This window comes from Schistocerca serialis, chromosome 5 (genome assembly GCF_023864345.2).
Source record: "Schistocerca serialis cubense isolate TAMUIC-IGC-003099 chromosome 5, iqSchSeri2.2, whole genome shotgun sequence".
In the NCBI taxonomy this organism is placed as follows: domain Eukaryota; kingdom Metazoa; phylum Arthropoda; class Insecta; order Orthoptera; family Acrididae; genus Schistocerca; species Schistocerca serialis.
The window spans coordinates 730,542,200-730,559,064 of NC_064642.1; positions in this window are offsets into that span (position 1 = coordinate 730,542,200).

The window sequence follows — 16,865 nt, forward strand, 5'->3', positions numbered from 1 at the left end:
AATGGAAAAACTGATGGAAGCAGACGTCAGAGAAGATCAGTTTGGAATCTGTAGAAATGTTGGAACACGTGAGGCAATACTAACCTTACGACTTATCTTAGAAGAAAGATTAAGAAAAGGCAAACCTACGTTTCTAGCATTTGTACACTTAGAGAAAGCTTTTGACAATGTTAACTAGAATCCTCTCTTTCAAATTCTGAAGGTGACAGGGGTAAAATACAGGGAGCGAAAGGCTATTTACAAATTGTACAGAAACCAGATGGCAGTTATAAGAGTGGAGGGGCATGAAAGGGAAGCAGTGTTTGGGAAGGGAGTGAGACAGGGTTGTAGCCTCACCCTGATGTTATTCAATCTGTATATTGAGCAAGCAGTAAAGGAAACAAAGGAAAAATTCGAAGTAGGTATTAAAATTCGTGGAGAAGAAGTAAAAACTTTGAGGTTTGCCGATGACATTGTAATTCTGTCAGAGACAGCAAAGGACTTGGAAGAGCAGTTGAACGGAATGGACTGTGTCTTGAAAGGAGGATATAAGATGAACATCAACAAAAGCAAAACGGAGATAATGGAATGTAGTCACATTAAATCGGGTGATGCTGAGGAAATTAGATTAGGAAATGAGACACTTAAAGTAGTAAAGGAGTTTTGCTATTTAGGGAGTAAAATAACTGATGATGGTCGAAGTAGAGAGGATATAAAATGTAGACTGGCAATGGCAAGGAAATCGTTTCTGAAGAAGAGAAATTTGTTAACATCGAGTATAGATTTAAGTGTCAGGAAGTCGTTTCTGAAAGTATTTGTATGGAGTGTAGCCATGCATGGAAGTGAAACATGGACGATAACTAGTTTGGACAAGAAGAGAATAGAAGCTTTCGAAATGTGGTGCTTCAGAAGAATGCTGAAGATAAGGTGGGTAGATCACGTAACTAATGAGGAGGTATTGAATAGGATTGTGGAGAAGAGAAGTTTGTGGCACAACTTGACTAGAAGAAGGGATCAGTTGGTAGGACATGTTTTGAGGCATCAAGCGATCACAAATTTAGCATTGGAGGGCAGCGTGGAGGGTAAACCTCGTAGAGGGAGACTAAGAGATGAATACACTAAGCAGATTCAGAAGGATGTAGGTTGCAGTAAGTACTGGGAGATGAAGAAACTTGCACAGGTTAGAGTAGCATGGAGAGCTGCATCAAACCAGTCTCAGGACTGAAGACCACAACAACAACAACAACAACTGAATTTATAATTTTCTTGGCCTAATTTTTCTGAACTAGAATGTATCTTTCATTATCAGAGTAATTTCATAATTAAAAATGAAAACTACTATCCTGTGAAATTTACAAGAGGCTCGGTAAAATCCCACAGCTCTGCACATGGTATGAATAAAATAATCCTCCCAACTTTATTTATTTCCCAGTCATCTACGACAAAGCTAAACAAAATTATTACCTGTTTCCCCATAATGTCATTGCCACTAATTTCAATATTGTTCTGTTTATATAGCAATATGAAATTACTGCTAGTAAATGTTACAGTAACTTCTCCATGGCAGAGTGATGATTAGCTATTTTCATCTCAATATTTCAATGTAAAAATTCATAGAGTGCACTCATCCATTCCAAATTTCAACATCAAAGCCACTAATATGAACACATCTAATGTTACAGTCACTCAGTGCGATCACTTCATGAACTTCTTTGGAAAATTTGGCTGTATTCTTCCCAATAACTTCTCTGTGTTAAAGTGTTAGTAAAACTTCAGTGACTGAGTTCTTTGAAATGTTATTTTGTGAAGATTTATTTTTTACTCACTTGAATGAGAACTTCAACATGGAAAGAATCTGACACTGTTTAGGGTTCATCCAGTGCAGTAGCTGACTTAGTGTATTTAAACTATAAACTATAAAAAAGTTAATCTTCATCATTACATGTTTGGGCTGTAAGAAATGTGAAGTAATTTTCAATTTAAATCTGTGGTGTCTTGTCCATCATTGAAATATTAGACTACATCTCCAACCAATTTCAGAGAATGAGACTTCAACAGTTTAGCATTGCCAAAGAATACCAGCAATGTAACCAGGTCAGTAACATTACACAGTGTGTTTGGCTTTTCATTGGACAACCGAAGGGCCACTAATGATGAAGAAAAGCTTCCTAATTATGCACTAAACATAAAATGTGGCTACCCATACAAGTAAGAATGAGAGAACCAGTGGCCCTTGTGGGGCCACCGCATGCCACCCCCTCCCCCCCTCCCCCCCCCCCCCCCCCCCACCATCAGCGCCCCTGCCAATCAGCCCGCATGCTATTTGTTCATTTCTTTCACTAGGCTGAATCGAGTTATCGAGTAGTTGCACTTTCCTATGTAGCATGCGTGTCTGTGTCATCGTATTTTATATGTTTCTGCCTGGCACGTAGATAGCTACTACATATCTATGAGAAAAGTCATGGCCATTCTAGTGATCTTGATGCATCATTCTGTCTGGCATTTGTTTGAGAAAAGTCACAAATGTCCTACTGTTTTCTTGTACAGAGAACCTTCAATTCGTAGCATTGTAAATATAGACTATTCACCAAATAGGAAGCTAGTTTACCTTCAGAAGCAGAAGTATTACTACTGAAGAATGAATAAATAAAAAGTCCTAGTTGTAGCTAGTACAAGTGTGAAGACTAGTCAAGAGTGAGAGTGATCAGTTGATTATGAAGTATTAATATTAGTAATTCATAGTAACATCAGTAAAAATTTTGTTACGAGAGTAGTTGCTAATAATGTAACAATAGTTTCCCATAACTAATGCATAATATGGGCAACTATTGATGTATATAGCTCCAATAACAGCGACTTCCAAGAAGATCGACAGATTTCTTGAGACAGCTCAAGGTATCTTTAGTGCCCCCTCCTTGGGTTTTTCCGTACGTCACTGGAGAGGACTGCACATGAAAAAGAAAAAAGCATTTTGTAAGCTACTTCCTCTCCAACTGGAAAACAGCTTGCCCAAAACTGCAGTACTAAATGATACACTGTATGGTTTGCTCATTGGCACTTGAAGGGTTTGTTACTGTTTTATGAAGTGAACAGATCATATGAGGAATAAGTCATTTTTGTAAATTTTCTATTCTTCATATACGAGATGTGCTTGTAAGAGTTATTGTTAAGTCAATTAAAAGTTCATCAGGCAAATTCAGGAAAACTAATATTATGAGTGGGGGTTAAATACCTATACACAGTATTAATATGTACATCCTACAATGAAAATATGGAGTAATCTACAAACTAAAGTTATGAGTTTGATGACTGAATAGAAGGCCAAATAGAATAAATAAAATAATACAGGAAACCATTCACTGCATTTACATAACTCTGTGGATTAAAATTATCTTTCACAGATGAATAATATTGAATTCAGTTCCTGTTAAATGCCACATTTTTATCTAGTTCAGGGATAAGCATTATACCTCTTGGATCAAACATAATTCCCTCCTTTTGACAAAATGCTAGCATGTTCTAATAATAGTATTTCTCTGGGTTAGTACACACAGTAACAGAACACTCTTGTTGTAAAAGAGAACAGTAACATATGCGTCAGATCTACATCCAGGAAGGTACTATCCAGTATAAATATTTCACTATATGTACCTCAGACAAAGAGCTACAAAAAAGAATTCTGGGTTAAGTAGGTATTACTTGCGTAGAAAGGACATCATGTCAGGATGTGATATAAGAAAACACAAAAAAAAGATATTTGCTTCCACAGTTACATTTTATTTTCTGTATACTACCAAGATTAGTGAAATATTTGTAATAAGATACCATTACTACAAACAAACAAAAATTTGTAAATAGACACTAGTGGTACAATAGGCTGCCAAAATGTTTTAAGTGTGGTAACCAAAATTTGTTTTACCTTACAACACACAGGTAGTGAATAAGCAACATGGATTAAGAACCTCTCAATACTGTATGGCATAGTCCAAAATAAAAGAACTGCAATTTTACAATTGAGAGATAGCATAATCCAAAAAAAGAATCCTACAAATGGCAAAAATTCCACACCTATTTTAGTAAACTATACATTAAATCATGATTTCATTTTCAGATATCACTATGATAGATTGATGCTTACAATGAAAAACAAATTATGTGCATTTTTGTACTTATGCAGAACTGACAAAAATTGCTTGTGTAAACAGTTTGAAATCCCACTTGTGAAATGTGAACAACAGGAGGCAAAGTTGGGGCTATTGGGGGAATGGATAAAAGTAGAGAAAGGAAAAGGATTCTGCAAATTCACCGGTGGGGTAGAAGAGTGTGTAGGGCTTGAGTGGGAGTAGGGTAGGGGATAGGGAAGCTTGAGGTCAGCAGGATGGTGTGGGTGGAAAGAATCGAGTCAGTGAAGCAGTAATTGAATTCAAGCATATCATGTTGGGTAGCGTGCTTAGCAACAGGGTGATCCAGCTGTCTCTTGGCAGTTTGGCAGTGGCCATGCAGAGGCACACCAAGGTTTCACTACCGTAAGCAGGTTCAAATGGATGGAAGTTGTGTCCTATAACAAAGCTGTGCCTTATAATGAAACATATACAAGTTTCCTGAGTAAATTAATTACAGTTACAGCCAATGCTTGTAACAGTGTGATATCCTCATGCAATTGTGCAGCAGTACAAATTGTCACAGTTACTTCTAAAGGGAATGAAATATATGTCTGTGTATTCATTATCTTCAGTTATCTATTCTGTTCCAATACTTACTATCAACACAATTTGATGTAATAGTCAGTATATGTAGAACCGTTTATAACATGGTTCCAGCATGTTCAAGAAAATGTTAAAAAAAAAAAAAACATCTGAAAAAGCCTTGAAGCCCAATGGAACTGACTGACTGCTGTGTTATCCTCAGCCCTTACGCATAACTGAGTGCAGATACGGAGGAACCTGTGGTCAGCACATCACAATCCCAGCCATTCTCAGTGACTAATACTGCTACTTGTCAGTCAAGCAGTCAGCAGCACTCGGCACACCAGGACAATAGCTAACAGTTCTAGCCAACCCCAACAGCTCTTAACTTTGGTGATCTGATGGGAACTGCCGTTACCACTGCGGCAAGGTCACAACCAAGAAAATATTGGTTTCATTTTAGTTTTTTCTGACCAAATGACATTAATGTGCAACTGTCTTGTACATGTTCCTTAGTGCATTACATAGTTCACAGAACTCAGCATATTTACACAAGAAACATTAAATACAAAATAATTTTTAATCTTTATGGGCTCCCAATATTTAGGTTTTCTATGTAATGTTATCACTCCTAGCAGATTTGTATGTTTGCAATATTTTTTATTTCAGTGTCACAAAATCACTGATTAAAAAACTGGCTATTTAGAAATTGCTTTCCCACAAATAAAGACTATCACATGCATATTTAAAGACTGAAAGGAAACTGTACAGGGTAATCCCTCAAGGCAAAATTCACATCCTTTGGCAGCACTTTGTCAATGGTGTTGCCAATGTGGTATGCCTTATGTCCTTGGTCCCTGCAAACCAAGTTCAACCTGGAATATAAGACAATGAATGCCAGAGTAATAAAATCTCATTCCATACTGTAATGTTTAATACAATTACAATTCCAAAATTTACTCACCTTTACAATCGGTGGATTTCCTTTGCCACAGCTGGGTAATAAATCTGTAAAAATGCAACTGTAAAGATCATAGTACAGTTTGTAGATGTATCATCAATACTGTACCTCAGTGTTTAAAATCACACTTCTATGCAGGACTTCAGTGGGTAGTGATACCTTACTTATGGAAATTTGAAAAAAATCAACAGAGGCCAATTACTATCGATATAATCAGCTCGGTATTTCAGTTAAAGCTTGTTAACAGAATGTAATAGGATAAGTGTAAGAAAGAAACAAGCACATTCATTATTTATTTTGTTTATTAAGAAAGCTTGGTTTTCCACAACACTGTAAGAGGTTTCAAGCCAGATGGCGAGTGTCCCAAGGCCTGTAGGCCCAAATCTCTCATGCTGTAGAGGGGGAGGTGTGTGTGTGTGTGTGTGTGTGTAGGACACTATTTGTATCTGAAATGTGACACTAGGTGGGGACAAGACAATTACTCCTGTGTAGCCAAAATGAAATTATCATGAGACAGGCATTTAGTGAAGCAGTTTAATGATTTTAAGATAAACTGTGGCAATTTGTAGCATATTCTATTCATTAATTTGGTCAATGTATTTAACTTCAGTCTTAAGTATTTTCCAGTCCATCTGACAATTGGAATATAGTGATTTTTTTGAGCACTCTGCAATGTACCCTTCCTGCCCATGTACTCTCCAATAAGCCAAAAACCTGTAGTCATCCTTGAAGGACTTAATTATATCTTCTGTTGTACTTTATGCACATTCCTCAAGCATGTTATGAAGAAAATAGTACTTTGCAAACATTTTACTAGCCATTTATAAGCCAGTAGTGAAGAAACAAGTCAGAAAGGTTACCAAAATGCCCACAGATTTCTTTTCATCTTGTGATTTCATCAAACTTAAACATTTCCAGTAGAATTTTGTAAGTAACTGTAGTTAATGGTGTAATTTTGGATATTCAAAAGTATTTGTGTGTGTTTCTAAAAGAAAATATTTGGGCCATACTAAATTTAGAATACAGTGAATATTGTTCTTAGCTAACAAGAATAAACGCTTCACGAACCATTGTTGATTACTATGTTTATGACTTTATTGTAGAATAGAATCTAATTGTTCAGAGAATGGGACATTAATAGAAAGAAAAATCTTTATAAACACATTAAAATAATATTTTAAAACTGCATCAGAATAATGGCCACAAAGGATGAAACTCAATAAATGTACCAAGAACTGTTCTTCACCTGTTGGTAGGAAAAATAAAATTACCTTAAATGTGCACATCATAAACTATTTACTTTGCAATGTTACTTACCATCTGACAATTGGAATATAGTGATTTTTTTGAGCACTCTGCAATGTACCCTTCCTGCCCATGTACTCTCCAATAAGCCAAAAACCTGTAGTCATCCTTGAAGGACTTAATTATATCTTCTGCTGTACTTTATGCACATTCCTCAAGCATGCATACAAATTCTCAGTGTTAACTCATCATTCCAGACAATTCTCACAGTAAAATTCACAATTATAAATACAGTATTCAGTCCTTGCAAAACAAAGCAGCATTGTAAATTGGCTCGGTTATGATATAGCATCACAAACATTAGCCAATCAGCATCAGTAGTTGGGCATAGACAGTAAGCAGTACTTCAGCTAGATGTGGTAATGCCTGTGAACTATGCTACTTCCCACATTCTGGTGTGGAAACAATCTTGTGTTTATTTCGTAAAGTTCTGTCGAATAATAGTTAAAATAAGATGCATCTTTAAACAACATATTTCTAGTTTGTTAATGAAGTTACTCTAAGGGGACACGGATTCAGCCTATTTATCATGAGAATTTTCACACTCATTGATGTACTTCATTGGGATTGCTATATAATTTTGTTGCGAGGAGCATACTATCTGCTGAGTTGGAAACAGTCTGTTCCCTACTGAAGGAGGCCTACCACCTACTAAGCAGCCTGCCACCAGCGACCATAAGCACAGTCACAATCAATGCACATCAGTGCATGAATTGATGGCATGAAGGCCTTCCAAATTAAAGATTACTCTCAACCACATCGAGAGATGCAGATACCCCAGTTGGACAAGCACAAAAGTCACTCTGAGATGAAAAGCTAAAAGATGATGTTGCGCAACATAAACAACAGAGGCTAACTGAGAGGACAGTGGAGACTGACTAAATGATTAATGAACACGGTTTTCAATAGGTCTGAGTATTATTATGTAAGAAATTGTGAGTCACTGCATCCACCAATTTCCTTTTACTAAACACAAATGACCTCTCTCCCTTCACTTCCAACACCTTGCTTATATCGTGGGTATGCTCTTTGTTGTGTCCAATATTGCAGCACGGTTGGCTTCTGCATACCTTTGCCTACAGCAAGCACACTATGACTTCTGTCCTTCTGTGTACATCACAAACCGCCCTTATTTTACTAAGTTCTGCTACTGATTCGTTAATCACACTTTTCATATGTTCAATGGAGATAGTGCAAGTTCTGGTCAGATGGCTCCCCATGCATGTTAGTTTTTCAATGCTTTGGAGGATCGTTGGATGAGGTTTCTGGACATTGTTTTCTATAAAAAAAATTATTTTTCTTCTTTTTTTGCTCTCCATATTTACTACAAGAAATTGAACTCTGTAAGTGTAACTGTGAAACATTATGGATATGTAGGGTCTATCTATGGGCTGTAGAGAGTACTTGCTACATACAGTTCTTCTAAGGAATCCATGTGCAGAAATGTACTTTTTGGGTGTAAAATGAGTTTGAAGTCAGATATCTTTTAAATCGTTTGCTTCATGGCATGCACACAGCAGAGACAGTGAACTCCCACCTGTGTGTTCTACAGTATAGGAGCCCACGGCATGGGCAATGTTTGGAGTACTCGTCGTCTAGTTATCTTCTGCGGCATGAAGGACATTCTAGTCAAAGTCGAAAGTGCGCCATGGCCAAGCCTCCTAATTTCTCACGGTCGTTCTTGTATTCGTACGACAATGGAACGTGGTTTCACAATTACAACAGGGGCTGATCGGCGCCCTCTTCTCAGTCAGTGCGCGTATCGTGAAGTGAAAGATTTCAGAGCAATCCGATCTTCATGTTTATTTTACATCCTAGCGCTACATTTGCGGACTTGCGTTTCATATAAGACCTGTACATTTCTAATTCCCTCCACAACACCCAGAAGTAGGTAATAGGAACTGTGAAACCCTCTGAATACCCGTAAATTTCCAAAATGACATCACAGCGCTGCTGTTTTTACACACTTAAATGTTTGACTGCAGGTGTTTTATTTGTGCAGCATAATATAAAGGAAAGAGTCAAGTCGTTTAGACCAAAGTGGCAAAGGTACAAGAGTAATCCCAAAAGTAAGGTCTCCTGACCTCTTTATTTCTACAATGGTTTACATCAGTTTACAGCTTTTTCGACATAATCACCATTTGAGTCGAAGCATTTTTGTAGACGCTGTGGCAGTTTTTGCATGCCCACGCCATACCAGCTCGCCACCATGCCGTTCAGAAAGTTATGAACCTCTTCTCTTACCTCGTCGTCGGAGCTGAATCGCTTTCCGGCCAAATGCTCTTTTAACCTAGGGAACAGTTGATAGTCACTGGGCGCAAAGTGAGGACTATAGGGTGGGTGGGTGATTGTGTTCCACTGAAACTGTTGCAGGTGAGCAACGGTTTGCTCAGCGGTGTGTGGGCGAGAGTTGTCATGTAGAATGTGTACGCCCTTGCTAAACATTCCTCTTCTCCGGTTCTGGATTGCCCGTTTGAGCTTTTTCAGAGTCTCACAGTACCTGTCAGCGTTAATTGTGGTCCCAGCGACTCAGCTAAAAATGATATTAAAAAAAAATATTTAAAAATAAAAGAAATAAAAATATTTAAATTAAATATTTAAATAATAAAAATAATAAGGTTAATAATAAAAGTATGAAACTTAAAATACACTGATAAGACCATATTATTGGCAGCAAAATGAGCAGGAAGCCGAGAGAGACAAATTTTAAGTCTTCATACCTGAGAATCTTACAAGCCCCAAAGCCCACCAAAAGAGAGGATCAGTTGTGGAGAAGCGGATGGCGAGAAATGCAGACAGTCTGACAGACTGAAGAATTATCTGAGCTGAAAAGCATCAGCAGGAGTCGATGATATGCTTTCTGCTTTACTAAAATCTGTGGAGCTTGAAGAAACTTGAAATCTGATTTGATGTCAATATCCATGAAATCAGACAACTAAATTTTGCTAGAAAAGTAATATTATTACATTACCGAAGAAGGATAGAGTAACGAAGGGAATATCGCCCTATCCAACTTACGTCACTTGACTGTAAAACGTTGACTAATACAATAAAAAAGTGAAAGTACTATATTAATACGGGGTTTAGCATTCGAAAATTTAAGGGTCCTAGGTAAGTAGTCTTGACCTTCTGCTTATTAATGAAAGAAACAGTACAGAAAAACTAGGATTCGTTGTGGTCTTTCGACACACACGGATATTTGGAATAATCTGGTGGAACCCTGAAACTAATGGAGATAATGTACAGATACAGATGAAAACCAAAAACTTACCACAAAAGCCTAAGGAATCTAATAAAAGTAATGTAGTACATCTTGCTGAGATGGGAGAAAGTCAGAGTTTCGGCGTTGTGTTGTTCATTTTGTAGTCGAATGCCAATAAATAACGTGGACGTAACAAGTTTATTTGCGTGGCCGTGTTCCGCAGCAAGCATGTAAATACCGGGTGATCAAAAAGTCAGTATGAAAACTTAATAAACCACGGAATAATGTAGATAGAGAGGTAAAAATTGACACACATGCTTGGAATGACATGGGGTTCTATTAGAACAAAAAAAAAACAAAAAAAAAACACCCCATATTTCTAGACGCGTAAAAGTTCTCTTGCGCGCGTCGTTTGGTGATGATCGTGTGCTCAGCCGCCACATTCGTCATGCTTGGCCTCCCAGGTCCCCAGACCTCAGTCCGTGCGATTATTGGCTTTGGGGTTACCTGAAGTCGCAAGTGTATCGTGATCGACAGACTTCTCTAGGGATGCTGCTGAAAGACAACATCCAACGCCAATGCCTCACTGTAACTCCGGGCATGGTTTACAGTGCTGTTCACAACATTATTCCTCGACTACAGCTATTGTTGAGGAGTGATGGTGGATATATGGAGCATTTCCTGTAAAGAACCTCATCTTTGCTTTGTCTTACTTTGTTATGCTAATTATTGCTATTCAGATCAGATGAAGCGCCATCAGTCGGATATTTTTTAAACTTTTTCATTTTTCGATTCTAATAAAACCCCATGTCATTCCAAGCATGTGTGTCAATTTGTACCTCTCTATCTACATTATTCCGTGATTTATTCAGTTTTCAAATTTATACTGACTTTTTGGTCACCCGGTACTTGTTTTGTAAATAAAACTGCCTTTTCCCGCTGCTACTTAAATTATTAATCCCATACGCGTTTCGCCTTATCTTTTTCTAAGGCAACATCAGGATAAGGATACAGTTTTGTTAGTTTTAGATTATTTTTTGTAAAAAAGTAATTACTAACGATATGCTGATCTGATGGGATAAATAAGTTAAATATCAGCAGGAAGATTCAGTTCTATTTACGAAACAAGTAACGTGGAAGTAACATCAAACCATAAATGAAAGTTCAAGTAGAGCAGTCGCCGATACTAAGATTCACAGGTGACTTAGTTCGTGAGTAGAAAGGTAAAGAATATGTTGATGAATGGTGTATCTGCTTATAAGGGACATTTTTGAAGTTTTAATTATCAGCTTTAAAAAAGAAGTTACGATCATGACATTTTGTGATTATCTTAACCACTTCTGCAGAATCACTATTCAGCACGACACACTCTCACAAAACTGGTCAGTTGGCGGATGCCTTGATGGTAGAGGCCATCAGAAAAGGTCAGGAAACGTTCCACCTCGAAAATCACGTCGGCGTCATTCTGGACTGTGGCCAGTGTCCTGTGGAGTATGTGCTGGGACGCTATCGCTGAGCAAGAAGCAAGAACACTCCCTTGGACAACTTCCGGCGGCTCTTCGTCTTCATTGCACCCCGCAATACATCGCAAGATCTTGATAGTACGCTCCTGTGATCGTTTGCATAATGTGTTAGCACCACACAATGGCCGTTCCGAAAGGTACTCATCATCACATTGCCTATTGAAGTTGGGTCATCGCCTATTTTAGCGTTGAATCCATATGTTTCCACTGCTTTGTTTGCTCATTTGATATGGAGTAAAAGTGATATAGACACATCAAAAAAAGTTTTGCATCACTCCAGTTCCCAGAACTCCTGAAGAAAGACGTTGGTTGTGAATATTTTATCACAGACACAGTCCCTTTGACTGTTCGAGATGTCACTAAACCCTCCCAAAATTGTTAACAATCATGCACGAGCAGCGCCTATAACACAGACGGGGTCCGACAGCCGTTCAGTTCCAGTCATTCCACCAGGAAGGAGGTACACCGCTAGTGTTGTCTGTAGTTCAACCATATTTAGACGGTCAATATCGCGGTTCGATCGCGTCCGCATTGTTCCTTTGTGGCAGGAGGGGCTCTCAACAAGGGAAGTGCTCAGGAGTCTCGGAGTGAACCAATGCGATGTTTTTTTGGAAATGGAGGAGGTACAGAGAGACAGGAGCTGTCGATGACATGCCCCACTCAGTCGCCCAAGGGCTGCTACCGCAGTGTTCAAATGTTCAAATATGTGTGAAGTCTTATGGGACTGAACTGCTAAGGTCATCAGTCACTAAACTTACACACTACTTAACCTAAATTATCCTAAGGACAAACACACACACCCATGCCCGAGGGAGGACTCGAACCTCCGCCAGGACCAGCCTCCTGCAGTGGATGACCGCTACCTACGGATTATGGTTCGGAGGAACCCTGACAGCAATGCCATCATGTTCAACAATGCTTTTCATGCAGCCACAGGACGTCGTGTTATGACTCAATAGGCTGCATGATGCCGTCCATCTTTGCAACAACGGCACCATGCAGCGCGATACACATGGGACCAACAACATGCCGAATGGACCGCTCACGATCGGCATCACCTTCTCTCCACTGATGAGAGTCGCACATGCCTTCAACCAGACAATCGTCGGAGATATGTTTGGAGGTAGCCCGGTCAGACTGAACGCCTTAGACACTTTGTCGAGCGAGCTCAGCAGTGTGAAGGTTCCCTGCTGCTTTGGGGTGGCATTATGTAGGGCCAACGTAAGCCACTGTTGGTCATGGAAGGCGCCGTAACGGCTTTACGCTACGTGAATGCCATTCTCCGACCGATAGCACAACCGTATTGGCAGCATATTGGCAATGCATTCGTCTTTATGGATGACAATTCGCACCCCCATCGTGCACATCTTGTCAATGACTTCCTTCGGATAGCGACGTCGCTCGACTGGAGTGGCCAGCATATTCTCCAGATATGAAGCCGATCTAACATCCCTAGGATAGATTGAAAAGGGCTATTTATGGACGACGTGACTCGTCAACCACTCTGAGGGATTCATGCCGAATCGCCGATGAGGAGTGGGACAATCTGGACCAGCAGAGCCCTGATGTAGTTGTGGATAGTATGCCGCGACGAATACAGACATGCATCAATGCAAGAGGACGTGCTACTACGTAATAGAGGCAACGGTGTTTACAGTAGTCTGGACTACCACCTCTGGAGGTCCCAGTGTATGGTGGTACATCATGCAATGTGCGGTTTTCATGAGCAAAAAAAAAAAAGGGTGGAAATGATGTTTATGATGATCTCTGTTCCAATTTTCTGTATAGGTTCTGGAACTCTCGGAACCGATGTGATGCAAAGCCCTTTATGATATGTGTACCTGGGATCTTTACCATGATAACTAGGCGGCTAGTGAAGTAGTTTGGTTTGGTCTGACACATTTGCCACTAGCTGTCGCGGTTCAGCAGACCTTTAAAATTGGTGTGAGCGTCATGGAAGCCAGTAGGAGGTCACTGTTGTCCTGACCAAAATGTCGTCTAAGGTGTTGAGCTCTGAACCGGGGCTTAATTAAATTTTTTCCGCTATCGACTCGATTATGAGACGGCGGTCTCCGAACAACAGGGCCGCAGCTTCTGCTGCGGTTCCCGTTGCTTTAAAGAGAGGTGGTCTTCCGCTTCTTTCTTCGTCATTCACATTTATTTATTTATTTCTGACAACGTTTGCAAGCTTTCGAGCCTTCCGAATCATTGTATCATTATGATAGACCATAGTTTCCGTACTCACCAACCCAGTATGAACTCTCTCAACGTTGCTTGTCTTCTAATTCAGAAAACCAATTACCGGTAGCGCAAAATTCTTCACTTTATCAGGCGGCTTCGCCATCTTCTCTTGGTCCTCCATGGTCCTGTCGCCCGGGAATATCAGTGTGTACCAACACTGCATTCGTGTAGCTGCAAACTGAGAAAAAATGGGTTATGTCCTTTTCTTCCGAGATGATGGTTAAACCTTTATGGCTACCCATCGTACTTTTGTTTTGTCATCAGCGTTCTGACTGGTTTGATGCAGCCCGCCACGAATTCCTCTCCTGTGCTAACCTCTTCATCTCAGAGTAGCACTTGAAACCTACGTCCTCAATTATTTGCTGGATGTATTCCAGTCACGGTCTTCCTCTACTTCCTGTACAGTTTTTGCCCTCTACTGCTCCTTCTAGTACCATGGAAGTCATTCCCTCATGTCTTCACAGATGTTCTATAGTCCTGTCCCTTCTCCTTATCACTGTTTTCCATATATTCCTTTCGCCTCCGATTCTGCGCAGAACTTCCACATTCCTTGCCTTAACAGTCCACCTGATTTTCAACATTCGTCTTAGCACCACATCTCAAATGCTTCGATTCTCTTCTGTTCCGGTTTTCCCGCAGCCCATGTTTCACAACCATACGTACATTCTCAGAAATGTATTCCTCAAATTAAGGCCGATATTTGATATTAGTAGACTTCTCTTGGCCAGGAAGGCCCTTTTTGCTATTGCTGGTCCGCTTTTGATATCCTCCTGGTTCCATCAGTCATTGGTTATTTTACTACCTTACTTAAGAAACAGAAAAGATTGAGAAAAAGCAAAGACGGATGTGATGATGAGTATGACTATAAATGTTTCAAAAGTGGAAAAGAACAAAGGAAATGTACAAATTCCTCTATTTCTAACATTGCACAATTAACCAGTAGCTAAGTAGGTCGATCGATGTTGATTAGCACAGTCAGTGAGATATTTTTTCGTCAAAATTAGCCTACAGTTATTGAATACCGGCGTAAAACTAAGAAATCAATTTCTGAAACTATACGTCTGAAACATTGCAGTGTATGTAAGTCGAGGGCAGTTAACGTCAATGTTGGAGAATAAAGCTGTAATCTTTTTAAACGTGATTATGCAGAGGAATTTATTAAATATAGAATAAGACTACAATGTAAAGAAAAATTGAGGATGGGAATAAATGCAAGAATAACAGACGCGTTACAGACTGGAAGTCAATGCTAGAATAGCAAACCGTTAATCGTCCAAATGTTAAGCCATCCAGAGATGATTAAATTTTCTCTGCAATGAAAACTATATAGCCTAAAGCTCAAGGTAAAAAGAGACGGTTGACATTCGGTTTTAAAAAAAGGACTTAGAAACTGATAGGACACAGAAATCGATGAAGGAGAAGATAGGTAGTAGACACAGAGACTGGGAAAGGGTTAAAAACATGTCTTAATGCTGTCGTCTTACGCATAAAGTCTCGAGCCGTAGTAACTCACAGACAGGGAGCACCACGTTATTATTTATGCTGCGTGTTTCAGGGAAAACAGTAACCTGTTAATTCTGTTATGGCTTCAAAAAAAATATTCAGTTGAAACGTCGTGGCGGTTTAAAATTGTGTGTCAGACGAAAACGAACTTGAGACCTCTGCCTTTCGTAGGGAAATGCTCTACCAGCTGTGCTAGGAAAGCATGATTCACGAACCGTCGTCACAGCTTTACTTCCGCCTGTACCTCGTCTCCTTCATTGCACATTTCACAGAAGTTCTCCTCCGAAACTTACAGGACATGCAGCCCTGGAAGAAAGGATATTGCGGAGACGCGGCTTCGCCAAGCAAAGGTCCCGAGCTCGAGTCCCAGTCTGGCACACAGTCTTTCATATCAGAGCACACTCCACTGTGGAACAAAAAATTCTGTCTGTAACTATGCAACTATCAAGACATTCGGGCTATACGTGTCTGACTCTTAAACAACAGGTTCCCGGGTTCGATTCCCGGCGGGGTCAGGGATTTTCTCTGCCTCGTAATGACTGGGTGTTGTGTGATGTCCTTAGGTTAGTTAGGTTTAAGTAGTTCTAAGTTCTAGGGGATTGATTACCATAGATGTTAAGTCCCATTGTGCTCAGAGCCATTTTTTTCTTAAGCAACAAGCAAATATTATAAATGAAACATGAAAAAAATCATTCAGAGCCATGCACATCTTATTGAAAGGCTGAATTAAGATTTCAAAAATTTCACTGTCTTAATAAGCTTCCCATTTCCCTTGAACTTTACAAGTGTGGCTCTATAAAACGGACTCATGTCTTCCTTTAATAAAATTATCAACGTCTAAACTACAGAGGCGTTTGTTCCTTGAAATTTACGAGTCGCCTTAGAAGCTGTGTGCCCTCTCCGTATCTACACAGAAATCTAAAGGCACGCTGTGCTGGAGGCCTTGAACTTAGCACGGTGACCAACTCGACCTACCTATCGATTGCATAATATTGACTTTCGTGGAGGCGTTTCCGATCGCCCAGAACGTGCACCCATGTCGACAGCAAAACTTAATTTTACTTGACATAGAATACCTGTAATACTTTCCCACACAAAGTGCCCATTAATTGGTCTCACTGCTGTCAGTCAAAATTGGTAATGCAGGCTAATCGTAAACTTTCCATTTAAGACACAATTTAATCTGTGCTTCTAGTTTACCAGAAATACGCGGGACCAAATTTTCCTCTTACTTTTATTTATTTATGTCAGTACTGTAGGATGAGTTTCAAAACAGATTTTAAAAATCTTCTATCCGTCTATTGTTCATCTTTACCTGTAATAGAAAGTCCAGTTTGGAGTGTCAACAATATTTTCACTTAATTAAGGTTGTGTGGCATCACAGCCTGGCGCAATTCTTTCATTTGGACGTCACTTTGGCGATCTGAGTGCCCTTAATTCCAACGGCACCCTGTTTTTCCCCCACG